This window comes from Canis lupus, chromosome 16, assembly GCF_003254725.2.
Source record: "Canis lupus dingo isolate Sandy chromosome 16, ASM325472v2, whole genome shotgun sequence".
In the NCBI taxonomy this organism is placed as follows: Eukaryota; Metazoa; Chordata; class Mammalia; order Carnivora; family Canidae; genus Canis; species Canis lupus.
In genome coordinates, this window is record NC_064258.1 from 4,654,347 (window position 1) to 4,667,352 (window position 13,006).

General features: G+C 35.2%; 1 long non-coding RNA gene across 2 annotated transcripts in view; it reads right to left on the minus strand.

The window, feature by feature from the left end:
- Positions 1 to 1,233: 1,233 nt before the first annotated feature.
- The window catches only part of LOC112651023 (uncharacterized), a 56,433-nt gene continuing 44,660 nt past the window's right edge, over positions 1,234 to 13,006 (minus strand). For both annotated transcript variants that reach the window (XR_003130555.3, XR_003130554.3), the window contains one exon: positions 1,234 to 2,035. This is a non-coding gene — a long non-coding RNA (uncharacterized LOC112651023). The remainder of the gene's footprint in view (positions 2,036 to 13,006) is intronic.

Below are 13,006 nucleotides of genomic sequence, written 5' to 3' on the forward strand. Positions count from 1 at the left end.
CAAATTATCCTCACTCTATTTGACACCTTATATAAAAATACCAAATACTTACTTAAACTTTGCCTCTCTTACCATTCTTCACCTTCTTGTTTTATATACAAAAAATATGTCTCCAATGAACATGCTTTTGTTTGTCAATATGCCTGGATACACCCCCCACCACCACCACCAAAAAAGTAAAGAAAAACTTTAAGATAAGTGCTTCTTTTCCCTTCTTTTGACTGTCAGATTTCTAATGTTTTCCTTCCACACCTCACAAGTGCCTAGCTCACTGTACGGGTGACCCGTACATTAAAACCCCAAATAACTCATGTAAATATTTACCTTCCAACAGCAGAGTTTAATCCCTTGCCCGCCCTTCCTTTTCTGTGTGAGTTAGACTCACTGACTCACTTCTCAAAAACAGAGTAGGGAAAGAGAAAAATGGTTATTTTATGTTGAAGAAGCTTGACTGAAGTTGCCTTGCTCAAGCGATGAAAATAATCACTAATAATGGCATATGGATATTTTGTACTCTCTGGTATGATGTGAAGAGAACAATTCAGTTCTGTGATAGATCTCTAAAACCCTATAATCCCAACCTAATTCTGATAGAAGTCAGACAAAATCCAGATTAGGAGACATTCAACAGGATACCTGGCCAATACTTCTCAAGATCATCAAAATTATAAAAAAAAATAATAATAATCTTAAAATTTCCACAACCAAAGGACACTGGAGAAACATGGAAACTAAATGCAATGTAGTATTCAGAATTGGATCCTGAACCAGAATGAGGACAGTAATAGATCAAATCCAAAAAAAGTTTGAAGTTTTTGTTAATAGTAACATATAGAGTCAATTTCCTAATTTTGACAAATGCACCTGGGTGATATGATATTAACAATGGGAGAAATCAAGCGAGTGTTATACTGAAACTCTCCATATTATCTTTGCAAACCTCTGTGAATCAAAAATTATTCCAAAGTAAAACATTCATTTTTTAAAAAATGCAAAAATTAACTTTATTCTACACTAAATATCAAATGTCTATGAATCAAATATATAAATAACTGAACACAATACAAGAGAGGTAAAGATATTTGCCAACTTTATTACAGATGAAGAATGAATAACTGTAATTTGAAAGAGAGAAGGAAATAACTAAAAATACCTACAAACTTAAGGAAACAAGACACAGACTGGGAGAAAATATTCACAACTCATTTAACAGATAAAGGACTAATATTCATGTTTTCAGAGAAATAAAATTTATTAAAAATAGGTAATGGGAAAAGTTAATAAACAGAAGTAACTTGAAAATCCAATAAAAATATAATGAGGCTATTTTAAATAATAGTCCAGATGTACCAGTTATTAATTTATTGCTTTTCAGCTGCAGACTGAACTTCTTTGCCTTTGCATAAAGATACTGAAACATGAACCTGCAGACTGCATTTCTCCTTTGGAAGATGGCTCAATGTTTGGCTCTACCAGTAGCAGCTACTGGGGGGACTTCATGAAGATAGAAGAGGAAGGAGTCTTTTTTCTTGTGTCTCGTTTTTATATTTTGCAGCAATCCTACTGAGAGGTGTGATATTTGGGGTGCCTATGGCTTGATTGGAAGAGCATGAAGATCTTCATCTCAGGGTCATGAGTTCAAGCCCCATGTTGGGTGTAGAGATTATGTAAACAAAGAAAACTTAAAAAAAAAAAAAGGAGGTGCAATACTGGCACCACTTGTTGCAGTTGAGTCACTGGCATCCCTCTAGCCAGTGTCTTCAGCTCTCATGGCTTAGAAGTCATGAAGTCAAATTCTTCATCACTCCAACAGTAAATGCGTTCATGATTTTCTTCTCAGAGATGTGAATGTCAACATGGAGACACCCCTTCCTCCAATTTTCTAAATTCTTGGTTCTGCAAGATATACTGGTGGCATTTGAAAGTAGACAGTTCAGGCATTACTTCACTCAACTGGTTGCCCAGAAGGCCTAAACTGAAGGAGAATCCTCTCAGTAGGCAGAACTTGAAATGGTGTACCTTATAATCACTTTTCCTAGAATAATGATGGCCAAAAATATAAATTTTAATTTATTCATGTATGGTGGCTATTTTTTTTTTTGGTGGATGGTAATGGATTGGAAGGATCAGGATAGAAAATTGGTAACAAGGAAATTTAGGGAAAAAAAAATCTGTGGATGACCTGCTGAGAATAAGTAGCTAGTGAACTTATTCATACCCTATTTTATGATGAAAAAAGATTTTATTTATTTGACACAGAGAGAGAACACAAGCAGAGGGAGCAGGAGGCAGCAGAGAGGGGAAGGGAAAAGTAGGCTTCCTGCTGAGCAGGAAACCCAATCCAGGGCTTGATCCCAGGACTCCTGGGATCATGACCTGAGCCAAAGGCAGATGCTTAACTGACTGAGCCACCCAGGTGCCCCCATATCCTATTTTAATAGTTACCTAGAACATCTCCTGCAGTGGACAACATGAAATGCTTTTTGCATGACAATCAGCCTCTTACGTTGTACCAGTGCTTTCCAGAAACTGTTTAATGAGTTCATGAGAAAAGTGGTCATAGTGGCAGTTAATTACATGGTCATTGACATCAATGATAACATGATAGCATGTAAAACACGCCATAAGTCCATGGATGGTGGTATTGACAGGACACTACAGATGGAAAGGGTAAATTCATATTCCAGAATATATCTAGTGATGATACCACAGTATTGACACCATTTATTCTGATAAGGGAAATCATTTCAGTTCCAAGAAAGTATAGCTATGGGCCCTTTTCTATGTAATTAAATGGCCCTACCACATAATCTATCACATAGAAAACCGCAGTCCTAATTGGAAGATTAAATGACTTAATAAAGATAGACTCGTGATACCAGTTAAAGTACCTATAAAAATGGGATAAGACCGATATCCTCTAAGATCAACTATATGCTTCCTATCAGAAACAATGTTAAGGTGTTATCTTCCCTCTAGTGAAAATACAAGAGTTCAAGAATCAAGAGATGGAACTGGAAGGGATTTTTCACTATTTTACTTAATAATTCATTCATAGACTTTTACTTCCAGTCCTAGCAACTTTAAACTCTGCTGGGTTAGAGATCTTACAATTACCAAGGGGAGAATGCTTTCACCAAAGAACACAAGGGTAGTTCCATTCAACACTACTGCTTGGATATCCTGGGCTCCTTTTCCCAGTGAACCAACTGAAAAATAAAAGACATTGGGTTACTACTAACACTGAGGACACTAACACTGGAATCCAGAGGAACTTCTGGGTAGCTCTTAGAAATTCCTTCCAATAAGTAAATTATCACAGAAAACTATAGCAGTCAGAACAGGCAGGACCACTGAGGGTTTTGACTCTTCAGGAATTATGTTTGGGTTACCCATCAAGTAGAGAACCCTGATCAGTTGAGTTTTCATTTTATGGCAAAGGACACATTTATTATTTTACACAAGTTTGTTATTGCTAATTTGACAATTTAGTCTTCAGGTAAGAAATATTTGATGAGTCTGTAACTAAATTTGAGGCAGCCATGAACAAAAATTTTGAAACTGTGTGTCTCCTCATTTTGGGGAAAGGCTGGGATCATTACTTCTATAACAAAAGAGATGTACCTTGTAAGGTGAAATAAGCTGTTTTGCTGTTGTAGAAAAGTCCATATTCTTATATGATGGAATGTGGTGATGCTGAGTAGTCAAAAGGGTGCATTGTGCCAGTTATGATTCATTTCCTTTCAGCTTTAAACCCACCCATGTGTGTCGTGCTTTGTGATGCTGTAACTGGGCTATGGACTACATTACCCTTTTTCCAGCTGGATCAATATTGTCTCTACAAATAGAGAACTCTAAGAAGGACACTGCCAAACTAGAAGATAGAGAGCAGACTTTTTTTTTTAAGTATTCCATTTTTCCATGTGACTTTGAGTGGATAGGTATGCCAAGGTCCCAGCAGGGTTACCATAGTGGCAGGCTGATTTTTGCAATTTAGTGTGAAAGTCCACTCAATTAGTTTCTCTGTTATCCACTGACAGATACTCCTGGCTCTCACAGCTCAACAGCTGAAAATCTGCCAGTGGTTTTATCCTCATAACATTTGCAGCATCTCTTGCTCTTGTGGCATAGCAGTAGTGAGTTTTGTTGTCACCAGAGCCCTGGGAAGTCTGTTCCTGTGGCAACCATATCTTCCTCTCTGTGGTCTGAATCTTCTTTTGCTGTTCTCTCTCCCTTAAGTTTCCTAGTTCCTTTCTTAACTTCCCCACAACCCAAAGGTCAAAAGCCACTTTGCAAACCCCTTTCTACCTTCTTATTGTTAACCACATTTTACCTTGATAAAAGGTAAAAAAAAAAAAAACCCTACTCAAATTACTGGGCCCTGGTTAATAACCAGAAAAGTTCTTGAAGAGTACAATTTAAAGACCAATGATATATTGTTTCATAACTGATTCTTAAAATGTTTAAACTGAAAATAGAGTTCTTGGCAAAATATGAAGAAAATGGCAACTGTAAATAGGCATGGAAATTGTAACAACATATTTGGGACACAAATCATTAATGTCTAGGAAATTTGCACACGTTCATATCCTGGTTCAGTCATTCCTTTCCATTCCTAGTCCTATTTTCTAAAGAAATTCCTATTCATATGCACAAGAAAACGTGCAGAGAAGCATTGTTTTAAAAGAATAAAAATAGAAACTGTAAAATTTCATTGATACTAGAATAAATTATAGTATATTCATTTAATGGTATAGTCTATAGCGCTAAAAGAAAATAGAGAAATACATTTATGAAGATCAATAGATCTCATGAATCCTGAAAGGAAATCAGAAATATAGATGGATGTATGATTTTAAAATGTGCAAAACAGTGTTTTAAAAAATATGCAAACATTTTATATATTCTATGTACATGTACACAGTAAATATGAATACACATAAAAACAGACACAGGAATAGAAATATCTGGAGAGGGTAAGAAGAGAATTACATTGGAGAAGGGAAAAACAGGATTTTTTTTTTACATCTATTAATTTAAAATAAAATCTAAACCATCCTAAAATTGTGTCACTTATGTATCTCTTGCCTAAAACCTAATGAGTCATATTTAAGTAGATGATATTACAAGAATGTGTTATACCTCCATGTTTTCATACAGAAAACATTTCCTTTTAAAGAGTTCGTTTCCTCTCTTTATTTCTTTAAACATAGTTCAGATACTACTTCCTCCCAGAAGCCTTTCATGACTGCTTTAACTGATTTTTCTTCATCAGTACCTTTGCTTTAACACTTAATATTTGAATCCATTTGTCCCCTCAATTATCTACATATCTATATACATTTACCCTATTTTTAGTTACAATACATTATGTGGCATAAAGAAATCACTAAGAGGGATAAATGCAAGATTATTTTGAAGAATCTGAAACTTACAAACTAGCACCAAGATCTGAGCATCATAAATCTCTTCTGTAAAAACAGGCCTCAAAATAAACAGCAAAATAAATTATCTACATTGATTATAAGCATCTCAGCCTTTAAAATCACAGAATAGAAACTTCTAATTACAGAATTCTCAGTTTCTATTTGTCAGAATTAAAGAGAAAGTAAGAGTTTCACTTATTCATTCAACAAATCTAAAAATATATATCTTAAAAATTATATTTAATGCCAACTGTATGCCTGCTATTATACTAAGAACTATAGATTGAAGGATGAGAAGGATGGATATGGTCTCTTTCCTCAAGAAGTTTATTTTCTAGTGAGAAAAAGAGCCCAATAACCCACCTACACACAAATATATAAAATAATTGTCATACAAAATTATCATATTATGATCACTGAAGGGAAGAAAGATACAGTCTGGTTTCTGGTGTCTTTGTTAAATCACACAATTATTTAACTCTAAAATAATCTAGCACCTGAATTATTGCTATGTTAAATATCTGTTTATATTCAGTAGCACTTTTTTTTATTTACACTTCTGCTACTTCCCACATACACACAAAAGCCTGAATTGATAGCCTTTATATGCTTTCATGACTACAATTAAGTAATGGAAGAGTCCTGATCAATACCAGGTGAATATCCTGAGACAGTTCAGCTGTTGCTAATTTCCAATGAGTAATAAGAGAAAGATAGTAGCTATAAATGGAGGCACAAAACTTTATCTATAGTTTGCTTTCAACTCTTAAATATATTCTTATTAACTCAAAAGAAGAATCATCAATCCTATTTACTCAGTGTGGTAAGCAGACTCTTAGCCTTCATAATCGTGGCTCTCTGGTTACTCCTATGTTTATGTTATATTACATGGAAAAGGGACTTTTCAGATGTGATTAAGGTTAGTGATAAATTCTTAAAAAGATTATCCAGGTGAGCCCAGTGTAATTATTTGGGTCTTGAGAAACAGAAGTGTTTCTCTGAATGAGAAGGCAGAGAGAATTAGAGCACAAAAGACCTCAACATGCTGTTGACTTGGAGATGTAGGAGTCCACATGAAAAGCACAAGAAGAAATGAGTTCTGTCAATAACCACTGATCTTGGAGAAGAAGAACCTAACTCCAGATTAGAGCCACAAGAGGTGACAGCTTGAACACAGCCCGGTGAGACTCTGAACAGAGAATCAAGCCAGTTGTCCCAGACTTCTGACCTATAGAAACTGAAATAATGAATTGGGTTTAAAGCCACAAAGTTTGTCACAATTTGATTATAGCAGAAATAGAAAGTAACATACCTAGCAACCTACAATTTGAATTGCTTCTTTATTTTGATATTTAAAGTTTTTATGGATATCATTTCTCTTTGGCTGAAAGCTGTAAAATATGGGGAAATCTCCCCACTCTCTCTTGGCTTTTGGAAACTGCTTTTCTTAAGCCAGATCTAGATGGTTTCTCCTGGAATTCTTTCTATCTTGCCAATGTAACTTCCTGATTTTGGGTGGGCTTGAATCCAGTGCAGGATATACTGAAGGAAAAGCATTGCTAAACTCACAGCCAGTCTGGTGGTACTGCATCTTCAAATGGCTATTCCTTGCATTATGTCAAGGCTCTATACTACATTCAGTGGGAGAGACAGGGTGCAGTGTGCTAAATCCATTTTATCTGGGAATGGAACTCCTGTGCCCATAACCTTAAAACTTAAAAAAATTTAATTTATGGTTTTCCAAAATTCCCTAGAAAATATATATTTAATAAGAGTGCTTTCTTTGTGATTTATTGCACTGTCTTGAAGGTAGAAGGAGTCATCAAGAACAGGCTGGTAGGATTCAGTTCACAGTAAATGTAGCATGATAAATGACATGGAGTCTGATACTGAGTGAAAGTGAATAAAAAGAAAAACATCTTAAGAGGAGAAGACAAAATGGAAAAGAATCCAAAATATCTTAATATTCAGCTTAACATCGATATTTTTGCAAAAGTATTTACGATCCCAAGTGAACATGTAATACTATTAGAAATATTCAAAAGGAACTCCTCATTGCAAAGAGAAATAACTTCTTAAAAATGGGTATAAAAGAGAACCAATCAATTCTCTTTAAAGCATGTTTATTGACTACATCTTCAGAAATATTTTGGTTCTTTATTCTAACCTAGGAGGAGCACATCTTTTCAAATCCAACATACATAGATTACACACATGTCAATACTCCAAAAGTAAAACAGTATATTTAGGTTGAATCACTAATAGTGGATTTGAGACAGAGTGGAGGCTCTATCCTTCACCCACAATTACTACATAGTGGCTCTTACTCTTCAAATTCCTTTGTGATACATTTTCCTCTCCCAGTCTTTCCTCTCTGTTCTGCTAAATATCTCAATTTATTCTTCTCTTTGCTCTGTGGAACAGCACCACTGTTTTAGGGAGAGGATTTCCATGTAACCTAAACAAATTTTCCTTTTATTCCTTTTTTTCTTTTTAAATCAAAGAAACTTAAAGATATTTTAACTTCTCTCTGAATGACCTATTCTGTGGAAAATTTCAACATCAACATCTGACCCCCACACCAGAAGAAGATAATTCTCAAATAATATTTGCTGCTCAGTATATATTTCAAACATGACAAACACTTGATCCACATTTTTTTCCATTTGCTATTAATTGGAGATATTTTCAGGATCCTTGTTATCAGTGTATTTCATAGTTCTGCTTTATAATCCCTTAACTTCCACAACACTATAGTCTTTATCTTCATTGTCAAGAAAACATTCACCAGCCTGGCATATAAGGACCACATAGCACATTACTTTCCAGAATTTGTGTACATTGTCTTAAATTATAACTGCTCCCCAGATTTTAAAGACCTTTTTTTTTTTTCTTGTGGAGGGTATCATTCAACCTCTGTTACCCTAGATATCAGATATCTTGACTTCTTAATTATAATCAAGACTAAGAGAAAGTTTTCATCTGAAATTTCTTTCATTCAATTCTAGTTCCTATTTTTTTAGCCACTGCTGTCTACAAATTATAGAGCACCTTATTCTTCAAAGACATTCCGCACAGTACTTATAAGGAAATGACAGACCCAATTGTCAACCTAGACTTCTGAAAATATCCCCAAGATAAAGAAGATATTTGGGGTTTAGGTGTGGGGCAGTATATAAAAGCATGTTTTTAATATTTGCAGCAATATCTAGACCAATAATGAGATAGACACACTTTTCCCTGGTTCTGCTAAATTCAGCTAAAAACCTTAGACAATATACATAAAACAAACATACAGTGGCTCTAAAAAGTAGTAAGAAAAAGGCAGACTGGCTAGGTATGTGAGCCTGAAGAACAATGCTTTGGTGAGGGTACTGAGTTTTCTTTTTGCTTCATTATAACCCAGACTGGTACTATAGAAGTCAGAAATGCAGAACCACCAGTGGTGCAGAAAGAGGCCAAGAAAGCCTTCTGTTTCTAGAAAAAGTACAGGGACAGAAGGACAACATGGTAAGGCAGGCAGAACTAAACACAAAAAAACTTTAACAATAAGAATTCTAGCCCAGCAACCATGGAAAAAGCTAGAGTCCCACCACCAACCCTGTCATCAAAGGCCAAGAAGGAAGACTAGGTATATAGCCATACCTGGCTTTAATGAGGTGCCCTACCCCCACTCCCTCAACTGCAGTGATGTGATATCCAAGAACACTATGTGAAGAGCTGGAGTTTCAACCTTGCTCAGTGGTAATAACCCGCCACCACCATAGTGTCAGTGAGGGCCATGCAGGGATCCTGGACTTCCATCCCATTCTGCAGTAATAAGGCATATGTATTGCTCTTAGCTAGCATCGGAGGATTCAAATGCAAAGCTTGAAATCCCACCACCATCCAATGGTCTCTAACCATACTCTGTCACCATGTTGTCAATAGAGACTACAAGAAGAATGAGATTTCAGTCCTCCTACCAACCAGGTGAAGTAGGCTGTGGATGAGTGGGAAGTCTGAAATGCTATCTCTGCTCAGCAGAAATAAGGTATCCACCGACCACCAGGATGTCAAAGGAGACTGAATGGAAAAACAATCTCATAGGGCAATGCCATTAATCCATTCTGGTTAAATGCCACTCAATGGTAAAATTTCTTTCTTTTCTACCCTTATAGAGAGGTTTTCTGAATTGAGAAGAGATTTTGCTTTAAATCATATTTCCTTAACAGGCTATGTACAAATATGCTTTCTCATGTTTCTGCTTCCAACTGGTTTGACTGGAGAAGGAATGAAAAGAGAGAGATAAATCCCCTGTGCTTCAAATATCAACATTTCTGTATAAACCAGCCCTGTAAGAAATGTTTTTTTTAATATTTATTTATTATTTATGATAGACATAGAGAGAGAGAGAGGCAGAGACACAGGAGGAGAGAGAAGCAGGCTCCATGCCAGGAGCCTGACTTGGGACTCGATCCCAGGACTCCAGGATCGCGCCCTGGGCCAAAGGCAGGTGCCAAACCACTGAGCAACCCAGGGATCCCCCAGCCCTGTAAGAAATGTTAAAGGGGACTCAATGGAAAAGAACGATAATAAGTGAGAATATAAAAAAGTTGGAAGCACAAGAGCAGGGAATATATCTGTAAAAATCAGTCAAGGGATCCAAAAAATAAAAGGATGTAAATCATGACACCATATACATAAAATGTGGGCAGGAGAGGAGTAAACAATGGGTTCAAACTTAAGCAACCATCATTTAATATAGACTGCTATATGCAGAAGATGTTATATACAAACCTAATAAACCTAATAGTAATCTCAAATCAAAAGCCAGTAATATATATGCAAAGAATAAAGAAAAACAAATCTGAGTATATCAACTTAAAAAAGCCAAACCATGTAAGAAAGCAAAAGAAAGGATCAGAGAAAAACTAACAAAACAAGTAACAAGTAACAAAATGGCAATAAATATGTCTAGCAATAATTACTTTGTATTAATACTTTGTAGAAATGGATTAAATGCTCCAATCAAAAGACATTAAGTGTCGGAGTATATATATATTAAAAAAAAACAAGACCCATATATATGCTGCCTTCAAGAGACTCATTTCAGACCTAAAGATTGAAAGTGACTGCATGAAGAAACATCTATCAAGCAAATGGGTCAGAAGAAAGTTGGCGTAGCAACACTTATATTGGGCAAAACAGACTTTAAAACAAAGATTGTAACAAAAGGCAAAGAAGGACACCACAAAATAAAAAGGGGACAATCTAAAAAGAAGATATAACAATTGAAATATTTAGGCACCCAACACGGGAGTATCCAAATATATAAAAGTTAATAACAAACATAAAAAAGTAATCAATAATAATACAATAATTATACAGGACTTTTACATCCCACTTACATCAATGGATAGATCATCTAAACAGATAATCAACAAGGAGCCAATGATTGAATGACACACTGGATCAAATGGACTTAAACATATGCAGAACATTCCTTCCTAAAACAGAAAAATACACATTCTTTTCAAGTCACATGGAAACATTCTCTAGAACAGACCACATACTAGGCCACAAAACAAGTCTCAACAAGTAAAAATATCAGCCATACCATGCCTCATCTCTGACCACAACACTATGAAAATAGAAGTCAGCCACAAGAAAAAATATGGAATGAAAACAAATACATGGAGATTAAATGACAGGTTACTAAACAATGAATGAGTCAACCAAGAAATCAAAATAAATCAAAGTTACATAGAAAAAAAAAATGAAAGCACAACCATCCAAAATCTTTGAAATGCAGCAGGTCTATGGGGGAAATTTATAGCAATAAAGGCTTACCTGAGGAAACAAGAAAAATCTCAACAACCTAACTTTATACCTAAAGGGGCTAGTAAAGGACCAAAACAAAACAAAACAAAAAAACAAACCCTAAAATCAGCAGAAGGAAGGGAATAATAAAGATTAGAGCATAAATAAATCATATAGAAACTAAAAAGCAATAGAACAAATCCATGAAACTGGGAGTTGGCTCTTTGAAAAGATCAACAAAATTGATAAACCTCTAGCCAGACTCATAAAAAGAGAGAGAAATAATTGTAAAAAAAAAAACAGTATGAAAAATTATATGCCAACAAATTGGACAAGCTAGAAGACATGGATAAATTCCTAGAAACATGTAATTTTCCAAATTGAAGCAGGAAGAAATAGTAACTTGAACAGACCAATTACTAGCAATGAAATTGAATCAGTAATCAAAAAACTCCCAACAAACAAAAACCCAGGACCAGATGGCTTTACAGATAAATTATACCAAGCATTTGAAGAATAATTAATAATTAATTTCTCAAACTATTCTAAAATTTAGAAGAGGAAGAAGAACTTCCAAATTCATTCTATGAGGCCAGCATTACCCTGATACCAAAGCCAGAAAACGACACTACAAAAAAAAAAAAAAAAAGAAAGAAAGAAAAGAAAAAGAAAGAAAAGAAACTATTGACCAATATCTCTGATAAACATAGATGGAAAAATCTTCCACAAAATATTAGCAAAATGAATCCAACAATACATTTTTAAAAGTCATTGGCCATAATCAAGTGGGATTTATTCCCAGGATACAAAGGTGGTTCGATTCACAAATCAATATGACACATCACATCAAGAAGTATAAGAAGTGGGATCCCTGGGTGGCGCAGCGGTTTGGCGCCTGCCTTTGGCCCAGGGCGTGATCCTGGAGACCCGGGATCGAATCCCACGTCGGGCTCCCGGTGCATGGAGCCTGCTTCTCCCTCTGCCTGTGTCTCTGCCTCTCTCTCTCTCTGTGTGACTATCATAAATAAATAAAGATTTAAAAAAAAAAAAAAAAAAAAGAAGTATAAGAAGTATGTGATCACTTTGGTAGATGCTGAAAAAGCATTTGAAAAATACAGCATTCATTCATGATAAAAGCTTTCAATAACGTAGGTTTATAGGGAAATATCTCCATATGCTAAAGGCCATATGCAAAAAACCCACAACTAAAATATTCAGTGGTGAAAAACTGAGAGCTTTCCCCCTAAGGTCAGGAATAAAATAAGGATGTCCACTCTCATCACTCATATTCAACCCAGTACTAGGTAACCCATCCACAACAAGTAGACAAGAAATAAAATCCATCTGAACTGGTAAGGAAGAAGTAAAACTTTCACTATTTGCAGATGACACAATGTTTTATATAGAAAATCCTAAAAACTTAACCAAAAAATGACTAGAACTAATCATTGAATTCAGTAAATTTGCAGGATATAAAAATTATTGTACAGAAATTGGTTGCATTTCTATATACTAATAAGGAAGCAGCAGAAAGAAATTAAGAAAACAATCCTATTTACAATTGTGCCAAAAGAATAAAATACCTAGGAATAAATTTAACAAAGAGGTGAAAGACCCGTACTCTGAAAACTATAAAACACTGATGAAAGAAATTGAAGATAAGACAAACAATGGAAAGATACTCCATGCTCATCGACTGGAAGAACAAATATTGGTAAAATATCCGTGGGACTCAAACTAATGTACAGATGTAATGCAATCCCTGTCAAAATATCAAC